Genomic DNA, 25,181 nt, shown 5'->3' with positions numbered 1-25,181 from the left:
TAGAAGCACATCACAACATCTAAACTAATGACCACATGTTCCAGCAGAGGGTGCAGTGACCCCTTCTTGGCCTTAGATACACTTTGTCACAACAGTGACTGTTCTTAACCTCAAGGACAACAGTTCCGAGTGGTAAACTAGTTGTGACACCAAAGCGTCTAAAAAGCAGCATTTGGAAGTATTTTGGGTTCTTTTTACTGAAGTGACAACTGACTCATCTTTTTAACTGAGCAATCGGCTCCGCCCCAAGTGAAGCAGAATCTAGCTTGTGTGACTAACAGTAAGTATAATAATGAAAAATCTTGTCACATGTGTTTGTGTAAACTGGCGACCGGGAATACCATGTCAAACCAGGGGTTCCCCCACCTTTGTTGACATCAAATTCAAAGACTTTTCAAGACTTTCCAGGACCAATTCAAGGACTGAATGTGCTGACACAGCTTACGATGTGGAGGACAGATTGTGTACAGGCTCCAGTCCGATCTAAACTGTACTGTCAGGTCATTGTGACAGAATGAGACAGACTGTTCTGAGACTTGCAACCAGCCTCTACTGCCCTGACTAAAAGAAACTAGCTTCCTCTTCCCAGTACCAGAGGTCACACTAAGGTAGAAAAATGAATTGCCATGTTTCAGCAACTCACAAAATACTTTTTCTATTATATCTGGATGTGTCTTTTGTACAATGTAATTATGTCACTGAAAGGCTGTCGGCACCACGTTTCTACATAAACCAGTAGTTCTCGACAGACTAGAAAGTAATGTAGAGGTTTTTTTCAAGGGCCTCAGAATTTCAAATTCACATACTTTCAAGGATTTCAAGGACCCATGGGAACCCTGTCAAACTTGAATTTTGAAGTGACAGTCTTCATGACCTTTTGATAGACGAAAGATAGTGTTTGTCCTAAAACATTACTCATCTACCAACCTTACCATCTGCATAATGCACATTTTATAAAGGACAAACATTTGCATACGTCTCCAAATTCTCAACTCTGCTTCCAGTTTATGAGTGGACCTGTGAAGGCTGACACGGCGATGACTCCACACTTAAAAACTTCAACCTGACATGCCATCTAATTAGCCAGAGTGATTGAAAACACAGGTCAAGTCGAACACGGTCCAAACTAATCCTTCACTTTGTGTCCGGGAGGAGATCACGGGCAACAACGGGGAGGAAGCGTCAGACATTCATACCTTACCATCAATCAATTTGCCTTAACGCGCATAAATTCAGACCCATTCTCTCCCTCCACACTTTGTGCCTTTTACCGCGTTACATAAGAGGTTACACGAGGGAACCTCCTCAATCCTGCAAGACAAACAAACTCCGCAGAGGCTTGGCAACCGCCTTTATTTTAAGGAGCAGTGAGATGTTTGGGAGCAGGAACAGACTCTGCTCCGATACCTTTTAGCGAATCCCCAGAGATGAGAGCGGGGGCCAAAACATCTATTTAATATTTAATCACATTTTCATCTCAGGGCTCTCTGGAGCATTTCTGCTGCTCCAGTAGAAACATCATTACACTCCGCTGCTGCTGCACGGCCTCCTACTACTTGTACGTGTTAAATACATCCCATGTATATCCATCTTTAGTCTGAATTTCAGCATCCATATACTATGTCTCCAGAGTGAGGACAGGTTGTCCCATAATCTTGAACGGTCCACTTCCAAGAACAGCTAATGCGGATCCCTCTGCGGCCCGCTGTGGTTTTGTAAAGTTGTGAAAATGCAAACACCAGACTATTTTCATTCTAAGGAATATTTGCCATCCATGGCAGCAGCAGCAGCAGCAGCGGCCATCAAAACAACATCAGGAATCCAGTCGTGGAATGTTCCCTCTCGGCATTTCGGTTATGAGCATCTTGTTACCACATTGACTCGACTGGATATAGCATGTGGTATTCTGTACGGAAAAGACGGGCAGAAATAGACGTCGCCATACGCGGCCCGGTCCAGACACTTGACCTCCGCGAGCCAAAACAAGGATTAAGCCGTTACAAGAATAGTACTGTGTGCGAGGCCACGAGCGGGTTTTCGAGGAAATGTCATTTTTTTGTTGTTATGTTTCCACTTTTACAAGGCCACAGTCAAACAATGCTTCTCACCTCCGCTCGGGCGTTTGTGACCGTTATAGGCTCCGTCATGTATGTCTCTAAATTCCTCTTAAATCTAAAACACATGATAAGAAAGAGAAGAAAAAAAAGACATCTGATGGAATTTCTGTTTTCTAAGAAATGGACCCCCTTTTCCCTAGAAAAAAAAAAAAAGAGACATACCACCCAGAAATATTATGCCGTTGCCTGGGAAACTAACCAGACCACAACAATGTCGGCCAACGTTGGCCTCGGGTGTTCCTCTTCATGAGCACTCATGTGACTTCACTTTTTTTGTGTGTGTCTACTTGTGTTTGTGGACAGATCAGTGTATGTACAGGCATAACTAAAGGACAGAAGAGTATTTTAAGGTGATTTAAGGGGTTTGACTTTCTCCTATTTTCTCTGGCATTCCACTTTTCATATGAGTTCATCCACTACACAGAAAGACCCCTCAGTTGTACCAAGTTGTGAACCTGGGTCTTCTCGCTGTTAGGCAACAGTGCTGACTATTCAGTCATGTGACACAACCACAGACTGGATATAAAAAACACTTTTCCACTACATGATCGCAACACGCCTCGGCACCGCATGTTTTTTTTGCTTTTCCATGAGCGATGGTACCTGCTACCTTGTGCCTGACACATTAATCAAAGCGAACAATGCCGAACTTTAGATAAGTTAAAAATCTAAAAGTTAATCTCCAAGGTTTAGCAAAGGAAATGTCTAAAATCTCAATATTTAACAGTGGAATAAGCAGCTACAGTCTTCTGGGTTTCCTCCTGAAGCCGACCAGGAAAAGAGAGTAATATGAGTCGTCATTGACAACTGGTGTTGTCTAGTTGGAGCCTGGTCGCAGGTGTCGCCTCAGAACTCATCTCAGTATTTACTTGACTTTCAATTTTCAACAACTTAAAATAACAGCCACAGGTTAATTGGATGACGGTCGTGTTCAAACACACAATAAAAGCAGCAGCAGCAGCAGCAGGAGATGTTGAACACCAAGAAGAGGAAGAGACTTTGAAGACCTTTATGAGATTACACTGAGGTGCAAATTGTGAGTGTTGCTGCAATAACTAATAACACTGGTGTGGTCCAGTCGATAAAAGCGACTGAAGTGTGGCCACAGAGGCGTGTGAAATTCTACCAATGGGTGCAGACGGACGGTGGTGGTGCCTTGTGTGTATTTTGTTTGGAGGGTCTCTGTCGAGCCCCTTGTTGTTGTTGTTGTCGTCATAGCTGGACTCCGGTCTCCGCGAGTCCTCCCTGCTGATAATTCCACAAATGTTTCTGTGGCTTCACACAACATCACATGCCAGGGCCAAGGACTACATCCAGACTGCGGCTGTGGTGAAAACAAAGACATGGATGGAGAAACTGACGAGCTATTTAAGGCTCGGAGTGGGTCTTTTAAGGCCAGTCATGAGTCTAATTTGTGGATTCAGAAGAAGCTAAAGAGGAAAAGCTGCATTTCCTCCCCTGAGCTGTAAAACTTGTTTCTGATGTTTGCATTTATGTAAGACAAAGATATTTTCATCCATGCTTATGTTAAGCTACAGGGATTCAAAAGTGGCAAAAAGGCCTGCCATCGTGCAGGAAGCAGCTGACAGGATCTCTTGACGGGGGATTAAAACCACACAAGGCAGCTAAAATGAGTGATTCGGAACTTTCCAAATGGTCCTTGTGTGCATGTGTGCGTGTGTGAGCAGCTTTATGTATCTGCGGGCGTGAATGTGTGTGGCACAGAGAGGGAGAAGAAAAGAGAAAGTACCGCTGGAGGATTAGACGTCGAGTTGGGGGGGGGGTTGTCTTTTCAGGACTCCCGGTGGGTGTAAGATCTAATCTGGACATGCTGCATCTGGGCTCCACCAAGTATGGAGCTTACTGTAACAAAGGACTAGCTAATGAGGGCCGAGGAACAGACGATGCAGCCACACCACTGCACAACTATAAAGCCCTTCTTCAAACCAACCGACGGCTGGAGACTCTACAGCAGACACCGGAGACTGCAAAGAGCCAATCACGCACATCTACTCCAGCAGGTAGATCTCGTTTCATGGGAATAATCTGGGCGTTGAAGGCAAAAGTGGAGTCAGATATTATACAAATATAAAAAGAGCCTGTGATGTAATTTCACTGCACTCTCGTCCGTCAGTAGAGCGGGAGGAGGCGGCTAGGGAAGCAGAGAGGGTGTTTTTGGACAGACACTTTCATTCCAGACAGTGGAGAAAAATAAAAAGAAAGTGAGTGGAGGAGGCTGTTTTTTTTCATTTGGGGGGGATGTTATTAACAGTTTGTGTAAATATTAAACAAGAAAGACACAGTGACAGCACTCCGCGTGACACTCATGTGTTGGATAAAGCGGGAGAAGACGGACAGATGGATGGATACCGTAAAAGCAGAGAAATAAAGCTTTAATTGCGCCCATATACTTGTCATTACGGTAGAGCCTGGAACGAGCCTAACAATCACAGACAAAGATTGACCGGTGCATCACACGTTTGTGACGTCGGCTTCTCAGTACTTTCCTAAACTGCCAGATATAGAAAGTGAAAGTTATCTTTGGAAAAAGGGACAGATGAACTCACTCATTTAACATTTTCTTGGACAATTCTACAACCATAAAATCTAAATCAATCCCCCCCCAAAAAAATCCAGTAGCATTTCGAGGTGTAAGAAAGTAACAATACACATTCGATGCTCTCCACCTCGTTCAACTCTGACCAGACAGAGAAAACTGTATTTTGTATTGTATATAACAGCTTTTAAGAGATAATTTGTGTCTTATTGTTTAGTTTAGGGCTGGATATTACGGCCCAAAATCCTCAAAAACAGCCAATTTTGATTAAATCGAGCTAATCGTCAAATAAGGTTTAATTTTTGTTCCCGAATGAATGTTGATGTTCTGACAACAAATGGAACACACCATTAGTACATCTCTTTCGTAAAAACCAGCTCTTGCTATGACTGCAAATGTTCACCATAAAACATAAATGTGGGTCTTTTAACTGTTACCCACATATTGACAAATCACAACCCAATGTTTCCTCAGCAAATAAGAGGTTGTGTTATAATAAATGTCAAAGCCACCTATAAAAGTTGTCACGGGGCAAAATCCAAAAACAATAAAATAAAAAAATAAAAAAATCTTCTCATGCATGCTTTGGTCGTGAGGACGACGCTGGCACCGGCACTCGTTCACTTTTTCAGACTCTCCAAATCAAACAGAGTCATGACGCAACTCCTTAAGCTACCAGTTTAACTCCCAGTGAGTCATGCCCACGACACGTTTATGAGCCAGTCCATCGACTCTGTTCCACTGGCAAAAACAACTCCAGAATTTTAGAATTCACAGTTTGCTATGGAGACCGTGTGTGTGCACGCGCGTGTGTGTGTGCAGCACGGAGGAAGAAAAGCAAAACAAAAGAAGAGAAACTCGGGGGATTTCCTGCCTTCAGGATGAAGCTGAGGCTGCAGCGAGGAGAAGCTTACGGGGTTTGGACATTCTTCCAAAAAACACGGACAGAGGAAGACAAAGCCCCGAGCCTGAAGGTGGGAGGGGGGGGAGGAGGTGGAGGAGGAGGAGGAGGTGGCGGCGGTGGCAGGGGTTGCATGTGCATATTAGCGGTGAAGGAGCCCAGCTTGATTTGGACAATTGTCTCCAGAAATCCCTGGACACCTCCAGACAAACGCCTGTGCCAATCAAGCATTGAGCAGGAGCCTCATTCACTCCCTCCACAGCTGCGCTCAGGACGTGAAAAAGAGAGACAAATATGTTTGTGATGACAGGACGACCACACCCCATCATACACACACACACACACACACACACCTCCATTCTGAATTTAAAAATGTTTCCAACTCACTCTCCTCAGGGACAAACCACAAACCCTCAGATCATGAGGACGCACTAATGAAGACACAGTTACTCTCCCGTCAGACTGACATGGTGACGAGAGGTCATGTGACATCTGACCTCTGACCTGGCTTTGTGACCCCCGCTGCTACTGTGCAGCGCCGACACCGGCTCAGGGATAAAAGGGTGAACATTGCCCATTTTTACGCTGTTTGTGCTGTCGGTAATCGATTGGGGGGCCATTTGGCCCGCAGACCGCCAGTTTGACACCTCTAGTGGAGAGCATTGGGTACCTTGCTCAGGGGTAGACCAGTGCTTGACCAGGTGGGGACTTGAACCAGCAACCCTCTAGTTATGTATACACATAAATCTCGACAAAAGGGTTGGTAAAAAATTCTGCAAAATTGTTGGGGATACCCAAAAAGATTTCCTGTGACCCATCTGTGGGCCATGACCCAGTGTTTTGGAATCACTGCTCTATAGGGTTGGGCTAAACCCCCAGAGGAAGAGGAGAAGGATTCACTCCGTCAGACACCACTATTCTGTCCAGAATCCACCCAACACCACCACGTCTGGAAATGTCCACATCAGCAGCTTTAATCAGACACTCGGACAAACGCTCGGTTCACGTCCATGGCTTCTACCGACGCGTGAGAACAGGACACAGACTAACCTGTCCACCCTGAATGTAAACTAAGTCGCTCGGCCTTTTCCAGCCTGGCTGAAAGGTTCCTTTAACAAGCTGCGACGCTGCCGTTAGCACGCGGCCGCCTGCGCTTCATAAAGAGCCCATATAGCAGCAGTCGGTGTAAGACGATCCCAGAATTCACCAGGGCTGAGGTTTGAGGTCGGGCTGCTGTCGACTCAGACAAGGGCGGAGGGTCCACTCGCTCCAGACACATGCCTCATGGATATATACATATTTACAGTGTGACGGATATACAGAGGCAGGCGAGAACGCACGTGCAGCTCAGCTCGGTATTATCACGAAACAAAACAATCTATGAATGAATGAATGAAACTGTATATGTGACACACTGTGAACCAAGGTTTATTTTTTAACGCAGGGCTGATGTGTGTTGTCAATCCTAAGTGATGCTGACATTGATACTTCAAGTGAGAGATGAGATATACATTGATATCTCAAATCATCTAAAAAAAACACAACATTAGAATCCCCGTGACTCAAACGTTGTCTCAACAAATGCGTTTTCTGTCAGTAGGTAATAAAGAAATGGAGCAAATGTCAGCTAAATAGTAAAATAGTTACCTTTAGTTACGCTTTTAGTGGCTCATCGACCACAAAGTAAAAGCAAACCGTTTTTTAAGAAACTCAACAGCTGTACAAGACACTTAAAGTAAGACTTTCCAAGACAATACAATTTCTTGAGGAGCTTTGCACTGTGGGTAAAAGATGAATTCACAACTGTGTCCAGTGGAGCTATTTCTAGTCGACGGGTGAAAAATTCACAACTGTCGTTTAAAATTCATGAACGACTACAGACGGACACGCTCTACGACTCCAAAAATAGACTTTACAACGTGTTGGAATATGAAATATTCAAGGCGATATGAACTCTTCATCCACATCTGCTGAGCTAATGTTCACACAGACCATGTGACCGTGTGAGTTTCATGCTTTCTCCATAGGAAATGGAGAAAGAAAGAAAGACACTTTGATATTCATTCATCAGAAAAATGGAAAAATTTGGTACTCAATTTCACATATTGAGAAACGCGCGCACGCAACGATGTAGCACAAACGGAACACCGTACGTCTTTGTACGTACTCTCACTGCACATAAATTCACTGTGTGTGTGTGTGATGTTTAAGTGTCACAGAGAACAGACATGTGCAGATAAATCAGTGTGTCAGCACGCAAGAAACTCCACAGCAGCCTCGGCAGAAGATCCTGCAGCTTCATTTCAGAGGAAGGCGTTTTCTCCCGAGTGCATTTCGCAGTTTCGCATTTCGTCTCAGTGTGAACACAGGTCTGATTTACGGCGCTGAGTAATTCTGTGGATCGGCTCGACTGTAATCACAGATTTTTTTATATCATCATCATCATCATCATCATCATCATCATGTCTGCGCCGCTGTCTGGAGAGTCACTGCGACGCTGAAGCCCAAGGTCACAGGGTGGGAACAGAGACTGGGAGACAAGAGCATGACGTGAGCTGCTGGGAACGTAAGAAGAAGAAGAAGAAGTGGGACACTGAGGGTCATGAGTGAAACCAGGCCATGAAATCAGGGTGAAATGAGGGAAAGAAAAGCAGATAAAATGAGAGCCTCGGGGAGGAGATGGACTGAAAAATGTCTCGGACAGAGAACGTCAGCCAGGAAGGACTGCTGTTCAAGAGGGTCGACGTGACCTGCTGCAGACACACAGAGAGGCGGGGAAGAAGAAGAAGAGGAGAGAAGAATAAGAGACGCCACTGTACGATATCACAATACGCTATTATCACGATATTTAAGTCACAGTACAATGTCACGATATTTAGGTCACTGTACGATATCGTGATATGATATTATCACGATATTTAAGTCACGTGCAATATAGTCACAATATTGAGGTTACGTTTTGATATTATCAGGTAATTCAGGTCACAGTACGATATTATCACGATACGATATCATCATAGTATTTAGGTCACGGTACGATATGATATTAGAATCATGGTACAATATCACAATATTTAAGTCATGTTACAAAATTATCATGATATTTAAGTCACGGTACAATATCATCACAATATTTAAGTCAGGATAAAATATAATCACGATATTTATGTCATGATACAATATAATCACGATATTTATGTGACGATACAATATCATCACGATATTTATGTGACGATACAATATCATCACGATATTTAAGTCACGGTACAATATCAATCTGATAGTTAGGTCACGGTACGATATTATCACAATATTTAAGTCACGGTACGATATCAATCTGATAGTTAGGTCGCGTGCGATATTATCACAATATTTAAGTCAGATATCACTATATTTGGTCATGATGCGATATTATCACAATATTTATCACTATATTTAGGTCATGATACGATATTATCACAATATTTAAGTCGCGGTACGGTATCAACGATGGTTAGGTATGCGATATTATCACAATATTTAAGTCACGGTACAGTATCAACACGATAGTTAGGTCACTGTACGATATTATCACAATATTTAAGTCACGGTATAGTATCAACACGATAGTTAGGTCATGTACGATATTATCACAATATTTAAGTCACAGTACGATACGATATTATCGTGATATTTAAGTCATGGTACGATTTTATCACGATATTTAAGAAAGGCCCTTGTCCCGCATCGGTCGTGAACTCCGGTCTTGTTGCTGCAAAGGCAAGTGTTTCTCAAACACTTTGAGCGTTGAAGTAACATTTGTTTTCATAAAGTCAAATGGGATTAAAACGTTCTCTCAGGACCAAATTTTTCCTGAGCAGCATCTCTTTTAACGGCTGACATCAGAGACTCACAGCCACTTAACTTCCGTCTGTTCAATTCTTTAATCTGGGTCTGTCCAACAAAACCCACTCATGTCATGATGACACAGGCCAGCACAATAAAAGATAATTTAGCTCTCTCTCCGCATGTCGCAGCTGAGTCATTCTTCACAGTAATGTTTTCATCACATGTTTGTCCAGAGGGTCTGAGCCCCCCCCACGGAGGACTGACAAACCAAGAAGAGCCCTGTCTGTTTGTACTTTGTTAATCTGGAGTAAATTAGTCCATGTTTCCTGATGAGTAACCGCTCTTCCCATCACACAAAAACAACACCACTGCTGCATGACGAGCAACTCACGCCTTGTTTGTCTATGAAAGACCAACAGATTGTTTTGTAATCCACTATCAATTATACTATTATAACTCATAACTATAACTCATTCACCTGAGGTTTAATACTTGCAAACTTTAATGTCCATAAAATGTTGTGTTTTGTCAGATTACCACAAAAACTTAACAGAAACCAAAAAGGTCATTGTAGAGACTTTAAACCAGAATCTTAGGCTCCACCAGTGGACATTCTGTGAAGATGGCATTTAAAATCATTCCCATTAATTTCCACAGGAAAGTCATCTGCATGTGGTTCTAGAGCCACATGCGGCTCTTCAGTGGCTCCTTGAACACCACTTATTTGGAGATGCAGACGATAAATATAAAAAGTGTTTTAATACATCGTGTGTCGCATCCATTTTGAGCCTGCGTCAAAATGCAATATTAAAAAAGCCTTGACAAACTTGTGTGTTAAATATGGGAAGCCATTCCCGACACTTAAATGCAGTAATGTGTAAATGAAGAAGTACACATTTTGGAGTCCTGTCCATCTTTGGATCCACATACCATAGACAATATAAGCACTGGAATCAGAATGAATCATATTGGCACATTTAAGTCAAAATTTCCATCTATTTCAGCTTTAACGTTAAAGAAAAGTGGAGTTTACTGAAGTCATATAAAAGTAACCAGCACTTTAAAATCATCACATTGTGATGCTGGCATGCATACACGACATGTGCGGCTTTAGGATGCTGTAAAAAAATATAGACTTTATGTCAAAGTCACTTCTTCTTTGAGGATTTGGGGAGTTATGGAAACTTAAAACACATTCCAGACACAAGCTTAAGCACAATTAATATGCACAACTGGAGCAAAAGAGACAGTTTTTAATCATCGTGGTTAAAAGAAATGATTACACAAACAGAATATTTTGACTCACTACAGGCAAGAACATGGATTTTTCCAAATATTTATGATGTCACTTAATTTGCTTGTCCCTGGAGGGGACACTCGTCTCAGAGCAGCCATTAAAAACACATATGTGACATGTAAAAATGAATAAATACGAATAAACAAAATCAACCAACCCCAAAAAAAAGAAATAAGAAACAGCTCAAGTCAAACAAAAACAAACCGATCCAAAGGCAAAAAACTCTCAACAAGATGATCCAAAAAAAAGTATTTATTTCTAAAAATAAAAGACTGATCACATGGATATTGGGTCATGTGACTCAGCAGTGTCCATTGTTTGTGGCACATGTGTGAGTCCATGTGGAAGTAAAGAGGGGGAGAGGAGCAGACTGATGAGCAGATGGTTTCACCAACAAACTCCACTGTCACTTACTGTGTGTGTGTGTGTGTGTGTGTGTGTGTGTGTGTGGAGGAGGGGCAGGAGTGTGTGTATGAATGAGTGTGTGTGTGTTTGTCAGTGGTGTGGCTGAGCTGGAGCAGCTGACTCACGGCCTGTCCAAGCGAAAACGGGATTGAATATGCATCTTTCTTTGGTCGGAGAGAACTCCCTCCACACAAAGAAGGCATTTTAGAGTGGAAAAATCTCAAAGTGCCGGCCTGAAAAGACACTAGATATCACTAGAATACATCCTGTCTTCAGAGGAGAAATCAAAAACCTATTTTTACTTGAGTAAACAAAAGTCTGAGTGTCCGACTCTCCGCCCGCAGAAAATATGGTTAGATGGATCTCACGCGTGCGGCAGAATTGTGCATTTCCTCCTCGCAGGTGAGTGAAGGACAGCTTGGCAGTCAGAGACGGCTTGCAAGCATTTAAGAGTCTGTCTACCCTTCAGGTGAAAGCACTGTAATCCTGTTAAGAGAGCAGAGATCAGCAGCTAAACTGAGCAACACCTCAACGCCGTCAAATCCCACACAGACAGAACTGTTCCACCGCGGACGGCATCAGGGAGTGTTATAGCAGAAGTCACACACTATACTATACCCCCCCTCCCCCCCGCTCTGCAGACTGAGGCCTTCGCCGCAGTTCATTAGTCGTCAAATCAAATCTAAGCTGAGTTCAGTGCAGTTTATATGATGAAAAACAATAAATACATAAAACATACATAAGATATTTGGTAAAGACATACAAATACAGCATAATCTAAATAGTTGTGGTTTAGGTTTGGCCAGGTTTAAGGGAAACCTGATAAATTTAGAGGGGAAACTGGTGTTAGACTGAGGTGAGGTCAGGGAGGTTAAAAGTGTTGACCATGTAGTTTGAAATGGGATTAAAAGAAGGCCATCTCCTCATCCTCCATCCCATTCATCCCCTGAAATCCTCCTTTGCTCGTGTTAATTCATTCATCGACTTTGTTACGTTGGTGTAAACTGACCTCTTGTTGCTTGTTTTACACTCACAAGGATTTAGCTACTAGCAGGTCCTCCTCCTTGTTCCTGAAACCGCTTCCTGTACCTCCTATTTCGCCCGTCATGTGGGAATCTCTTTGGCTCATGCCAACATTTGGAAACCTAAACCCTGATGTCAGTGTGAGGTCAGGAATCTCTCATAGTGGTTTTTGAGGAACAACATTGGATCCCGTTCCGCTTCTAAAGACCGTCCCAGACGTTTCCTGTAGCGCGGATGTGTTGTGACCTTTGCCCAGGGTGTGTGCCTGCCTTCAACAGATCTGTGCTGAGAACGAGGCGATGTCAGCCTCTGTAACGCGAGACCCCAGAAGTAAAGGGGGAAGAGGGGGAGATTAGTAGTATGGTATCCAGGTTACGATTGTAAACACTGTCAAAGCAACACTGAACATGGAGCGAATCAAAGCAAAAAAAAAAAAAAGTGGTATAATGACGTGCTGACAAAGGCCAGCTATTATGGTAGTTAAACGTAAAATGGGGGGATGAAATCACTCCGTGTGCCAGTGTGTGCACGCTGTGCTGTGAGCTGTTTTGGCTACTCGGCAAGAAAAGAATGTCAAAATTACACCTGACAGAAGAATCTGTGCCATCACAGTCTTTGAAGTGGCGGTACTTTCACATTCACGCAGAAACTGTGTGTCATCTTTGATATATTACTATTATTATTATTATTATATTAAATGGTTTTATAAGAGGAAGAAGAAATATCTGACAGAACCAGACTCAAAGATGTGCAGCATCTGCAAAGACAGGTTGGGGTAAAAGGAAAAATGGGAGACAGAGGAGAGGAGGGGGTAGAGACAGAACCTGGAACTTGAGCAGACAAATCTCTCAGCGGCCTTTCAAATCTCTTGCTTACTCCATATTTTTGGGCTTTAAATTAATTTAAATGACAGAAAATGTGTCAAAAATCACCCACAGAAAGAACAGTCAATCTACACGGAAGTCACAAAATGTTACTTTGTTCTTTTAAAGATAGTATATTTGTATAAAAAACACTTAATACATGACATTATCTTCATTTTATGGGTACCAGGTTCATTTTATTTGGGTGGAGAAGGCACAAAAATGGCTCTTTTCATTCTAAAGGTTGCAAGCCGCTAGTCTATGAGGTCCCATTCCTCTGGTCAGACATACATCCACAGAGATTCCTTACATATTTCTCTGTATGGTCCTCATGTCTGAATCCCAACATTCTGTACCCAGTGAACTCAATATCACAGCTAGCTTTCCTGAGTCTATATAAAAAAGGACACATCCTGCAGTGACACTGTCCAAAAGCACATAGTGCTCTTTTCAAAAAAAAGAAATGCAAGTCCTATGATGGAAAATGTTCACTTGTAAAAGCGCTGGAAAACTGGGAGCCTTCAGAAAAGCATGCACTGACGAAGAGGAACGGCAGGCAGGGCCAGTGCAGCGAGAGCGTCCAGCCCGGGTCTCTGAGGACGGTGACGCAATACAGGAGGGGAGGGGATGTAGAGAAGGGGAGGGGGAGGCACAAATATGTTGACTATTACAAGCTCAAGCCCCCCTCCTCCTCCTCCTCCTCCTCCTAAACCACGTCCGTGGCAGTCCCACCCAACGCTGAGGCCCATCTGGAGCCTCCTGACCCAACTGATTAAAAGCAGTTGTAGCCTTCGGTGAGATGTGGCCAATGGAATGTTGAGAGTGTGGAGAGGCTACGGAATACGGGGTTTGTGTATATGATACACGGCGTATGGATGTGTGCTCTATTTCACATGCAAAGCGCACGCGTGCAGCCGCATGTCCATTAGTGCCACTCGCCAGAAATCAATCAAACCAGACAAAGTAAATCCCCTGAGCTGAGCCAAGCTGTTGGACGGACGATCAGACCGGGAATGACAAGAGCATCGCTGCACCTGATTCACAGCTTTCCATTGTACTGTGTCATGGCCCCATTAGGGTTGGGCCACCTCACATTTCCCCGTGTGTACATAAATGCTTTTCTGCTCATTCTAAAATGCTTCTCACAAAGAGTTTACCCTCTTTTGTATTGTATGTCCCTGTATTCTTTCAGCACTGAGTTGCATGTGTGTGTGTGTGGGTACCAGTGGTTTTCCTCATGTAACCTCAAGCAAGTTTCCATGGTTTCCATCTTCTTTGCCATCTCTTTTGATCAAACCAAGGGTGCATCACAGCCTGGAATAGAGCTCCGGATGTCACGTGACTCCATCCACCCATCCATTTTCTTTATCCTACACAATCTCAAAGGGCGATATGCGAGGTCACACCCTGGACATATGACCAGTCCATCACAGAGACACACAACCATCCACCCACACTCTCACACCTATATGGTCAATTTGGAGTGTCCAATTTGTCTTTGGACTGTGGGAGGAAACCGGAAACCCCCCCCTCCCCCCCCACACACACACACACGGGGAGAACATGCAAACTCCATGTAGAAAGGCCCTTGTTTCCGACCGGGTCTTGAACCTGGGTCTTCTTGTAGCCGTCACATGACTTGGTTTGGCAAAAATGAATGGGTCCGGTGCTGGATTCAACCTGTGAAGAGTTCACCGTCACTTTAAATCCACAGAGATCGACCGATATGTCGCAAGGTTTGAAACAGCCAGAGAGCACATTATCTTTAACTTCCTGATTACCTTTCATTCATCTTTACTCCAGAGAGTCACTGAAAGAGCCTGGAGGGGGGGGAAAAAATGGATGCAATCTGGCTTAGTGACAAACATTCAACTCTGGAGTCCAGCGGCTAAAGATAGCGATGTTGTCACTGGACGGGTAAGTGTCATGTTGGCATGAGCAGTGGGCAGAGTAATGTAAATACCTGCCATGTTAACAGTGCTGTGCAGACTTGTTTGTCAGTGAGATTCTGTCCATTATTTACCAGTTTTCTTTCACCTCTGTCGTCTCTTTGGATGTGTGGGGGATCTTGTAAAAATGTTCTCCCGTTAGCTGGTGTCCTACTGTTCTGGCATCACAGGGCACAACTTCCAATTGTCACTTGCCGGTGTCAACACCCCGCACAAGACAATCCAGACCTTTTTCATGCATCGCTTCACACTGGTGGAATGACCTACCGAGTGCTACCAGAGCCAGGGGAGGCCCCGTCTGTCTTCAAGAAGCTCTTGAAGACCCAGTTCTTCCAAGAGCATCTTCTGTCACTGACCTTACCCCCTCCCCTGCATCTCCTTCTACACTTGGATCTACTTCTGCACTCTCCCCCTCTATCAGTCCACTGGTCCTAAAGCGTTTAGTATCCTGCCAGAGGCCGTTGCCTTGGTTGTGTGATGTCAGCTACCATCTATGGAAGCACATGTGGTCCAATAGGCTCTGTGCAATGTAAATTATATATATACCTGATGCAGAGAAACGCGAGCCCACCTCCAGTTTGAGTCTGCACGGACTCCCAACCGAAAAAGCCAATGTTCCAGACCCCAGAAGACAACTGTGGACATGTGCCTTGCCTCAACACAAACAAATGCACACTCGAAGGCTAATACAGATTTCACGCTTAGGATTATAACCATCAGCCCTCGACCATAACCACAACCAGTAGAAACCAAATGTCTCCTTCACTCAGAGTAATGTTTCTCCTCCTGGCTCTGTGGTTCCTTTTCTACCCATGTGCGCCTAATGCACCCCAGATCTGGCAACCTTGTAGTCACACACCATCCAAACAAAAAAAAGATATTTACTGATTGCACCCATCGAGTGGCATCACCCTCACCCAGCGGCAGTTTGAATGGGAACCAGAGCCTCAGCGCTCCTGACGGAGCACGATACAAGAGCCTCAGGTTGATCTTTATTGCTCTCGTCCCATCAGGGGACCCTTGGTGCGGTTAATGTGAACTTCAACATGTGTTTTACTACATAATTGAATAATGAAGCGATGAGAGAGAAGTAGAAACCACATGACCGAGGACTGCACCAACAGGCTGCCAGAGGAGGCCTGTGCGGTGAGGGCTACATACTTTGGGTTTTAAAGCTGTGTTTTTTTAAACGCTCTGCAGCTACGTGCATGTCAGTGACACTCTCATCATCGTCCATCGTCCATTCCTGAGCCCCCTTTGTCAGAGGAAGCAACTTTTTGCGTAATTGAATCCACACTTCCTAATTTACTTTGACTAATACAAGCTAATCTGAGCCACATTAAGTCACCAATGGAGCTTTTTTTTTTTCTTCAATGTCCATCTGGATCCCGGTTTTCTTCCCGTAACTGTTTGGACCTTTGGCTGCTCTGGATGCTTTTGTGCCATTTTCCACCTGATTATACATTTGTATAACCTCTTAAATTATGTTTTTAAAGAATGACAAATACAAGTAATGTTTTGAAAAACAAAGTCTTTTGTGTGTGTGTGTGTGACAGGTAATTCTTAAAACCAAGTAATGGAAAGACACAATACCGATGACTCTGTGGAGACGTGTGGGGTTGGACGTCGCACGGACCTGTCACTCTACCTTAGTGGACCCTCGGCGGACAATAAAACCTGTCAAAAGCTGCTGGTAGTCACAGCAAACAACAGGACTCACCGTGGAAGTGTCCAATTCGATTTACAGCCTGGAAATACATACTATTACTTTCTGGATTTTCTCATTTCTCATGGGTGCTGCTATGTCTTACATGTTTTTATCCAAACAACGTCAAAGTCTGCACTGCACACACTAGTGTCTTTAGTAAGGGCCCATCCACACGGAGACAGCATTTTAGGACCTGAAACGGTATTTTTTGAAAACATCGGCCTTGCGTTGACATCATATTCCCAGCTCTCTCGTGCTGTCATTCATTTTCTTGTGTCTACTGTCAATGAGAAGTAACTTAAGTCAGTCTTAAAAGACACTAGATATCACTAGAACACGTCCTGTCTTTAGAGATTTCAAAACAAAACCTATTTTTACTTGAATAAACCAAACAGATCAGTGTTCGGTGAGCGTCCAACTCTCCGCCCGCAGTAAATACCGTTAGATGGATCTCACTCATGAGTAAAGTATTGACATTTATGACAGAAAGTCGGTATATTTGTCGTCTGTAAAGTCACTAAAAAATAACACGGAGATGTCATGAAATGTATACATAAACAAACAGACATTCCTTCTGTCTCTGTTTGTGTTATTATATATGTAATGTGCAAAAGGGTCTTCTTCTTCTGTTTTCTGGTGTAACATTACAGTGCCAATTACAGTCCTGGCATATGTACTACAGCGTTTTGAGTCGTGTGGATGGAGATATTTCCTGAAACATGTTTATATGCCGTGTTTACGGGGACTTTTTTAAGAAACATCCCCTGCCAAAGCTGAAGACTAAAGTGGTCAGTTTAGAGATACATATCTCTTCAACTTCTTATCCAAACGATGTCAAAATTGACAACGAATGCAGCAGTGTCCTCAGTAAGTCACCTGCCAAGTTTGAGCCTAACCCTAACCCAAGCCTGTCAAGCGAACCATTGGACAGTTATGTGATCAGTGAGACCGACCGTTTGGATCGTATGGATGAAAATTGGTCACCAGTTGCTGCTCACAATCTGCAGCTGAGTCCTGACATTTAAATATTACGCTGTGAAATAATAACAGTATCACAACATCTCAATTAAATCGCCATTAAAGCAGACACGTGTGCGACCATATGTAGGGAATACAAAACAAAAATAAGACACACACGCAGAGAGAACACATTTGGCAGATGGGCCGGAGACTGTGAAGGAGGACTCGCAGCAGAATTGGACACAGCAGGTCTCCGGGCCACGGTGACCACACCCGGACTCAGCTGGAAACAATAAAAAAAAAAAGAAAGAAAAAATGTCATCTTTTCCTCACTTTCCTTCCATCTCCCATCGCATTCTGTTACGTCCCGTCCATTACACCTCACAGCACGCGGCGGCGTTCACCTCAGGGTCCCGAGCTTTACTCTCTGTGTCTCATTGCGTCCATGCGCACTGTCCTCTCTTTGTCTGCCTCCATCACACTGTTTTCTAATCATCCTCAGGGCCCCGTTTAACTGTGGAGGGAGTGTCCACTGCATTCTCTGTCGCCACAGTAAACAGTCAGTCAGACGGATGAGCCACTCTCTCTGGCATGTATGTGTGCACACATGCACGGGGCCCGTTTTAAAGAATAAAAGCCAAAGAAAAGGAAAAAAACAGCGAGGGAGAAACACATGGATGTCATTTGTGTTATAAGGACAGATGACGGCAGTGGAATGGATATGCAGAAGCATGTGGAGACGTACGGTAAAGGTTCTGTGTGACCTGTCACACATTTACCTTTACAACTGTGTGTAATTCATCACAGTTGAGGAGTAAATGAAGGCTCAGCTCGTCCCTTATCGTGCCATCAGAGGAACAGAGGTGTGGAACAACAAGTTCTCTGATTGTTCCGCTTCTTAGCGTGAATAGTTTCTTTTCTCCAAAATGACAAAGAAATCATTAAAACTGTTTAAAAACCCTTTAACACTGAGCGCACTGCAGACATTTCCAACGGTTCCTGAAAAGCTGAGAAGTTGCACGGCAAAGCCAACGTGTGGTTATTACGGTAATTTCAGTCGCGCCGCTGCAGGAAGCTGCAGAATCAGCATCTTTGTTTCCATTTTTTGTCCTGTTTAAATTTGTGTACAACTACACAACTTTACTTTAGTTTGTTAAAACAATATGTTAGCATGCAGTAAATTGAGCAACTGCAAAATATTGAAAGTTATTCTGGAAAAATGGGCAAAAAAAGCAACTTACTCACGGGATAATTTTCTGACCCTTTTTAAGGTTTGCGCACATTTTGAGGCTTTAAGGTGTTAAAGGGTTTATTTTGGGTTTGTTGATGTTTAAAAATTAGGTCAAGGAAATACTGATCCAACAGGTTTTTTTTGACATTTTATGCACCAAACAACTAAATCTATTAATCTGGAAATTAGTTAGGATGTTACATCACTGAAAAGGAAGCACATTAAAGCCCCCCTCACTGTCACACTGTCACTGCTGTTTCTGGAGCAGAAAACAGGAAAATAACTCAGACGCAGCAACAGTGTTATGAGAGAGCAGGAACGGCCGTGACAGATTTAGTCAAACATTGCTGCAGATTATTCTCCTAAAAAAATCGATCAGATTATTGTAAATAAGAAATGAAGATGGGTTTTGTTGTTATTTGTTGTGACAACAGTTATAATTGGAGAGGAGAAACGTGTGGGTCACTGATACACACCAGCGATCTATGGATTGATTTGTTTTTAGACGTGGCTCTGCAGAGGGATTCTCCCCACCCCCCCAGCCCGCTCCACACCGTCCTCTGACACCGTCTTACATGATGTAACCGCTCTGAGTCGGCTAAAAGGAGAGAGGAGATGTGCCACACACATGACACACACACACACGACACACAGACATGACTGCTGCTCCAGTTCTGGAAATTCTAATAATCATAACGTGAAAAAAAATCATCACCATAGCAACTGTGGGTCTGCCAATCTGCCGGTCATATTTTTACAACCTCACCTCGAGAGACCCAGAGTTTTCATTTACACTTGTAAATGAAAACAACACCTCACACACACACACACACACACAGGCGAGGCTCCTCCCAGCTCTGCCTGCATTGCACCAAAGAGCTGCTGCATCTTTTCTGAGCAGGTTTATCACCAGGCAGACGAGAGGAGGAGAGACTCCACTCTCTATTTCCCTCTTAATCTGGCTCGTAAAATAATAACCAGCTTGAAAACATTTTTTTTATGTGTTACCAAGGTTACACCCCAAGGACAAGGTGTCTCCCACTCTGTGTGTGTGTGTGTGTGTTTTGTTGACGCGAGACTCGGGAGGTTTATTATCCATTTTCAGAGGAGTAACCTCGTCACTGCGGTGCTGTGTGCACATACGACGTGGGGATTATGTCTCCATGTGGACGCAGTGGGGGGAGGGGGAGTGGGTGAGGGGTGTTTAAGTGTGGCAGCGTGAGGTGAATCAGCATTCTGTTCACGTCGCTTCTCACTACAACAAAAAAAAGAAAATCAGCTGAGGACTGAAGAATGCAGCGGGCTCAAATTTACAGCCACGGGCAAACGTGTCTGATGAAGAACCCCAACCTGCAGCTGCATGAGAGTGACAATGACTCAGCAAATATTAGACAAAGCAGGGGTTTTCTGACACGACTCGGCACATTGCACGCTTTTTTTTTCTCATTTATAATTTAGCCGTCTTTATAGATTAACACGTTCACGTAAGCACTCGTTTGTCACACGGCTTCTATAAATCATTAGACAGTGTAGAAATTAACTAGAGCACCAAAAAAACATGTTTCTAATAAGTGCTGAGTGCTGCGTGAAACCGGATCCTGTCGAAAATGTTTCAAGGTGCAAGTCAGAGGTTTGTGTATCTTATGTCACGGAGCTTAAAACTTGCCCTCTGTGTATAAACATTAACCTGTCGCTGTGGGAGGTGAGTCAAGTGATACGTCACGGTTTGCTGCCTCGGTGCATCTTATTTTCTCTCTTTCTCTTGTTTTGGCACATTTTGTGTCTTCATTTTCCCCACACATCTTTCTAATGTCTGGTGATTTTGAGGTCTCAAATAAGATCAGATCATTTGCATGTGAATCATAATGCAGAATCAGGTAAGGTAAGTCCTGTTTAATAAGAAAGGCTATAAGAATAAACATGGCAACAAAATAAAACTTTCCCTTTACAGTCTTTTTCTTGTTTCAATCAACAAATGTCTTCCTACAAGAAGATGTGCAACGTGCTCATGAAGCTCTGTGCAAACTATAAACGCAAGAATAAGACGACGACAACAGGAGAGGGGTCGGGCTATGACATCAAGTTGTGTACAGGTTGTTGTTCTCAAAAATGTTGAGATTTGTTCACTCTGGGTACTTGTTATTTAAAGATCAATAAATGAAAGTGTTTTCATATTTGGGCTACTAAAAATATGCAGTAGGAAGTATGAGAGCAATAAAAAAAAAAACCCTGAAAGAACATCATGTGAACAAATAGTCATTTATATCCACATACTTTAGCAAAGTAGGCCTACACGTGCCAACACTGTCTTTTTCTGGTGTTTTCCCATGTAAACAGGTAAAAACGGCTATGAAATGTCAATAGTTTGTCCTTTTAGTACTTCTTAAATGTCATAAATGCAGCAAACCACAGTTCTTTGATATCTATAAAACGTATTGCATGATGTCATCTTGCTTTTATGAGTCAATTTTATTGATTATATGATTTTTGTGTGAATTATATTGTATTTCATACAGTGTAGCAAATCCTTCAGATTCCTTGATATTTCAAAATCAAGAGCACAAATAATATCACCACCAACGTCTGGAAATCTGGAGTTGAATACAATGAAAATACAAAGTTTAAAAAAAATTCAAGTGTCCGAGAATAAAATCAGACGGACAAAACATCCAGAGCTCACCAATGGAGGAATTAAGAGCATGAAAGGCTTTCCTAAGGGAATTGTGTGCCACATAGACACATGTGCTATAGCATGATGCTGATTAAAGTTTTGATTTGGAAGTTTTAGGACTGTCGTGTTCCCTCCCTTTCTCCCCCCCTCGCCCTCAGGGCTGCTTTCAAATGCTAATGGGGGGACAATTGTGCGGACCAACAGCCTGGAATTCCTCCTCACAAAGAAGAAATGGAAAGAGAGGAGAGAGAAAAGGGGACAAACACACAGACAGACACCAGATGATAGTGGACTGATGCACATCAGAGGCCAGACTCGCTGTCCAAACAAGGGTTTTGGTACAAAAACACAGAATTCTCCCAATGATAATTCAGACCAAAAAATTTAATTTCTGAGAAGCTGGAATTCTTTGGTATTTCTGCAAAAACTCAAGTTGACCAAGTGGAAAATTGTTTGTCAAATCAGTTGTTGTTTTTTCATTCATCACTTCTCCAAGGCTACACCCAGACTATTCTGTTTTTGTTTAAAAACAACCTGATCTACATAAACCCCGGTTTTTAAAGTGTTTTAATTATGACCACTAGAAACTATGTTGGATTGTTATTGTTTCACAACATTATCACTCAAATTCTCATGAATAATCCTCTCTTAAACAAAGAAAGCACCAAAGACTGTATCATATTGGCTTTTTTACCCACATGGACGTAGCGTTTTGGGAGCACTAACTAACTTGTGCTATTTTTGGAAAACGGCTCCCACGATGAAAAGAAAAGTATATTTTTATGTATATAAACATTATATAAACTTTTTTTTATTATATATAACTTTTATATAAACATTTATATAAAAGTATATAAATATATTTTTATGTATATAAAAAAAGAATTTACAGCTTTATTCAAGCTCTTGTTCTTGCATTCGACGTCACTATCTTTGTCTTCTCTTGGCGCTTTTCCACTACATGGTCCCGCCACACCGCGCCTCGACACGGCTCGACTCTACACAGTTGGCGGAGTCATCACAGCAACACAAACACACAAACTAGTGACTTGTAAAGCCATGTGACTTAAAGCTGTTTTGGGTGTAACTGAATCATTAGAATCAGTGGATTCAAAAAGATATGTTGACAGAATCGTTCAGTACTTCCAGCACAGTCACTGAACTGAAATACCACTGAACGTGGTCGTGATTTGAACTCACGATCAATCACCTGCTTTCAGCAGTGCTGTTGCAGAAAACACTCCTATAGAGTCCTCTGTTAGATATTGACATTTTAGACAATCTCTTTGCTAAATGTTGGAGACTAAGGCACGTTTTCAGGGATTTTTTTAACTGATTAGTTGGACATTGTGTCAATTGTGTCGGACGTCGCGCTGATGACTCTTCCAATGATGACACTCTGATGGAAAAGCAAAACAAAAGTGCAGTGCCGAGGCGAGGCGAGTCATGGTGGGACCATGTAGTGGAAAAGCGGCATTATATTTGGAGTTTGTACACAGTGTGCAGGCTGTGTATAACAGCATTTTGAGTCCTTTTGGGGGTGGGGTTTGTGTTTTTAAGAACGAAAAAGAAAAAGACTGTATTGGGGAAAGTTCTGTTTCACGTGGATAAGGTCTTAGCTGTCGTCCGAGACAGCAATAAAAGGACACAAGGAAAGCCCTTCCTGCTGAGTTGGGTGTGGTCCATCACTACAAAGATGTCAGGCGACGTAGTCCTCACTGGGCGAAGCCGCCACTCCCCCCATTTTAAAAGCAGCGAGCCAGGGGAATCCAAACAAAGAGAGAGAACATGCACATCAAAAAAAAATCCAGCCAGCCAGCTACCTCGGCTCACCCCTCCCTGAGACAGAGAGCAGGTGGGCCAATTAGAGTCCCTAGGGCCGCCCACCCCACCACCGACCCACCCAGATGCGAGCAAAGGCCCTGTATAATTGGTTTTCTCATGTATGAATTATTAATCCCGGGTTGCTCTTTGAGGATCCTGACAGCGCAGGGTTGTGACAGTGCACCCTCTGACATTCAGCCGTTCTTGTTTAACCCCCATGCCTGAGCACATTCCACATAAATAGAAGTGCAGTGATGCTGTATATGGTTGTTTTAGTTAAAAAAAACCAAAACATTCTCAGTGAGATGTACGCCACTTGACAACAAGGTGACTCAAGAATAACTGGGCTTGGGATGCAGGCTCAGGACTGATCACCCTTTAGCTGGCCGCCTCTGGTGAGGGTGTAATAGAGTGAAAGATCTAGAGGAGCAGAACTGATGATGTCCCCAAATTTTCAACCTAACCCCCATTCACCAGTCAACCATTCACCAATGAAAGGATATCAACGTTGTTGTTGTTGTTTTGAAATGTCTGTCACAAAAAATGTGTGCGTGAACAATAAAGTCTATCCATCTTCTACTGCTTTATCCTCCACACGGGGGGTGCTGTGTCAATCTCTGCTAACATAGGGCAATAGGCAGGGTCCATCACAGGGACACATAGAGACAAACAACCATTCACTCTCACTTTCACACTTAAATTTAGAGTGTCCCCATTTTGCATGTTTTTGGACTGTGGAAAGAAACCGGAGAACCAGAAGAAAACCCACACACAAACGCAAACTCCATGCAGAAAGGACCCTGGTTCTGACTGGGTCCTAAACCAAGGACATCTTGCTGCAAAGGCAAGAGTTCTCATCTTTTAGTGTCGAAGTTGTGTTGGAGTAAACGTCAAATTTGAAATTATAATCCAGTGGTGGATCAACAAAGAATCAGTGGAGGATGAACTGGTCAAAAATCCACATGAGATTCTGTTTCTCTAATAACGTTGGGACTGCAACTTTCTCACCGTCTGATGATCATTTTTAGATTTTTGGACTACATCTGGATTGTTTTGTGAACATGTAACCGATCGAGTGCACCAACTCTCCACAGGGTGGCATATTAATAGAGCCGTGGCCTCACAGTTATTGGTGGCAGTCGTGTTGATTCCCTGGCTCCTGTCTCGTACCAGGTGTCGGCCTGTAAATATTTCATGAGGCCTCTGTCGCTGCTGCTGCACAAAGGCCGTTCTTTAAGGATCTCAGCTGGAAACAGAGGCCTATCAGTTTGGTCCTCGGACACAAACAATTTTCAACACTGCTAAAATTAAATTAAATTAGGGGAAAGGGACAGGCCTGAGAGCACTTTCTGGACCAGACTTTTTTTTTTGTTTTACTCCTCAACATCAGACATTCCATGGCAAAATGAAAAAGAGGAGGAGGAGGAGGGGGAGGAGGGGACGGGTGGTGCAGGAAACAATGACTCGTCTGTGCGAGGATCCAGTGAAAAAGCCAAAAAGGCATGTCAGAGATATGAAGTGTGAGCGAGGGTGCCAAGTCGACTTCAGTGCATATGGAGACAGATGGATGCAGACACGAAAGACACCACAAAGACCACTGTATGACAGGGAGGACACATTCATGTGTGCGGATGTGAGCTCCCAAATAAAAACTCTGACCTTTACACCCCTTGCACTTAACATGTCGTCTCATTAATAGAGGACAGATTCCACTGTAGCCAGGCTTTGATCACAACACTTGAATGTAATACTGGGTAAATATTTTCACTTTGGTGAAAGACGCAGTTTCACTGACAAAAATCTCTTCAGTTGTATTTGTAGTGGAGCCAAAAAAGGAAAGCGATTCC

At 43.2% G+C, this 25,181-nt stretch overlaps 1 protein-coding gene across 1 annotated transcript in view; it reads right to left on the bottom strand.

Moving 5' to 3' along the window:
- Nucleotides 1–25,181, bottom strand: part of LOC122757999 (rho GTPase-activating protein 21-B) — an 87,077-nt gene that overhangs the window by 46,808 nt on the left and 15,088 nt on the right. The window lies entirely within an intron of this gene.

This window comes from Solea senegalensis, linkage group LG1, assembly GCF_019176455.1.
Source record: "Solea senegalensis isolate Sse05_10M linkage group LG1, IFAPA_SoseM_1, whole genome shotgun sequence".
NCBI classification, from domain to species: Eukaryota; Metazoa; Chordata; class Actinopteri; order Pleuronectiformes; family Soleidae; genus Solea; species Solea senegalensis.
The sequence above is the reverse complement of the archived record's forward strand: the minus strand, read 5'-3'. Positions and strand labels throughout refer to the sequence as shown.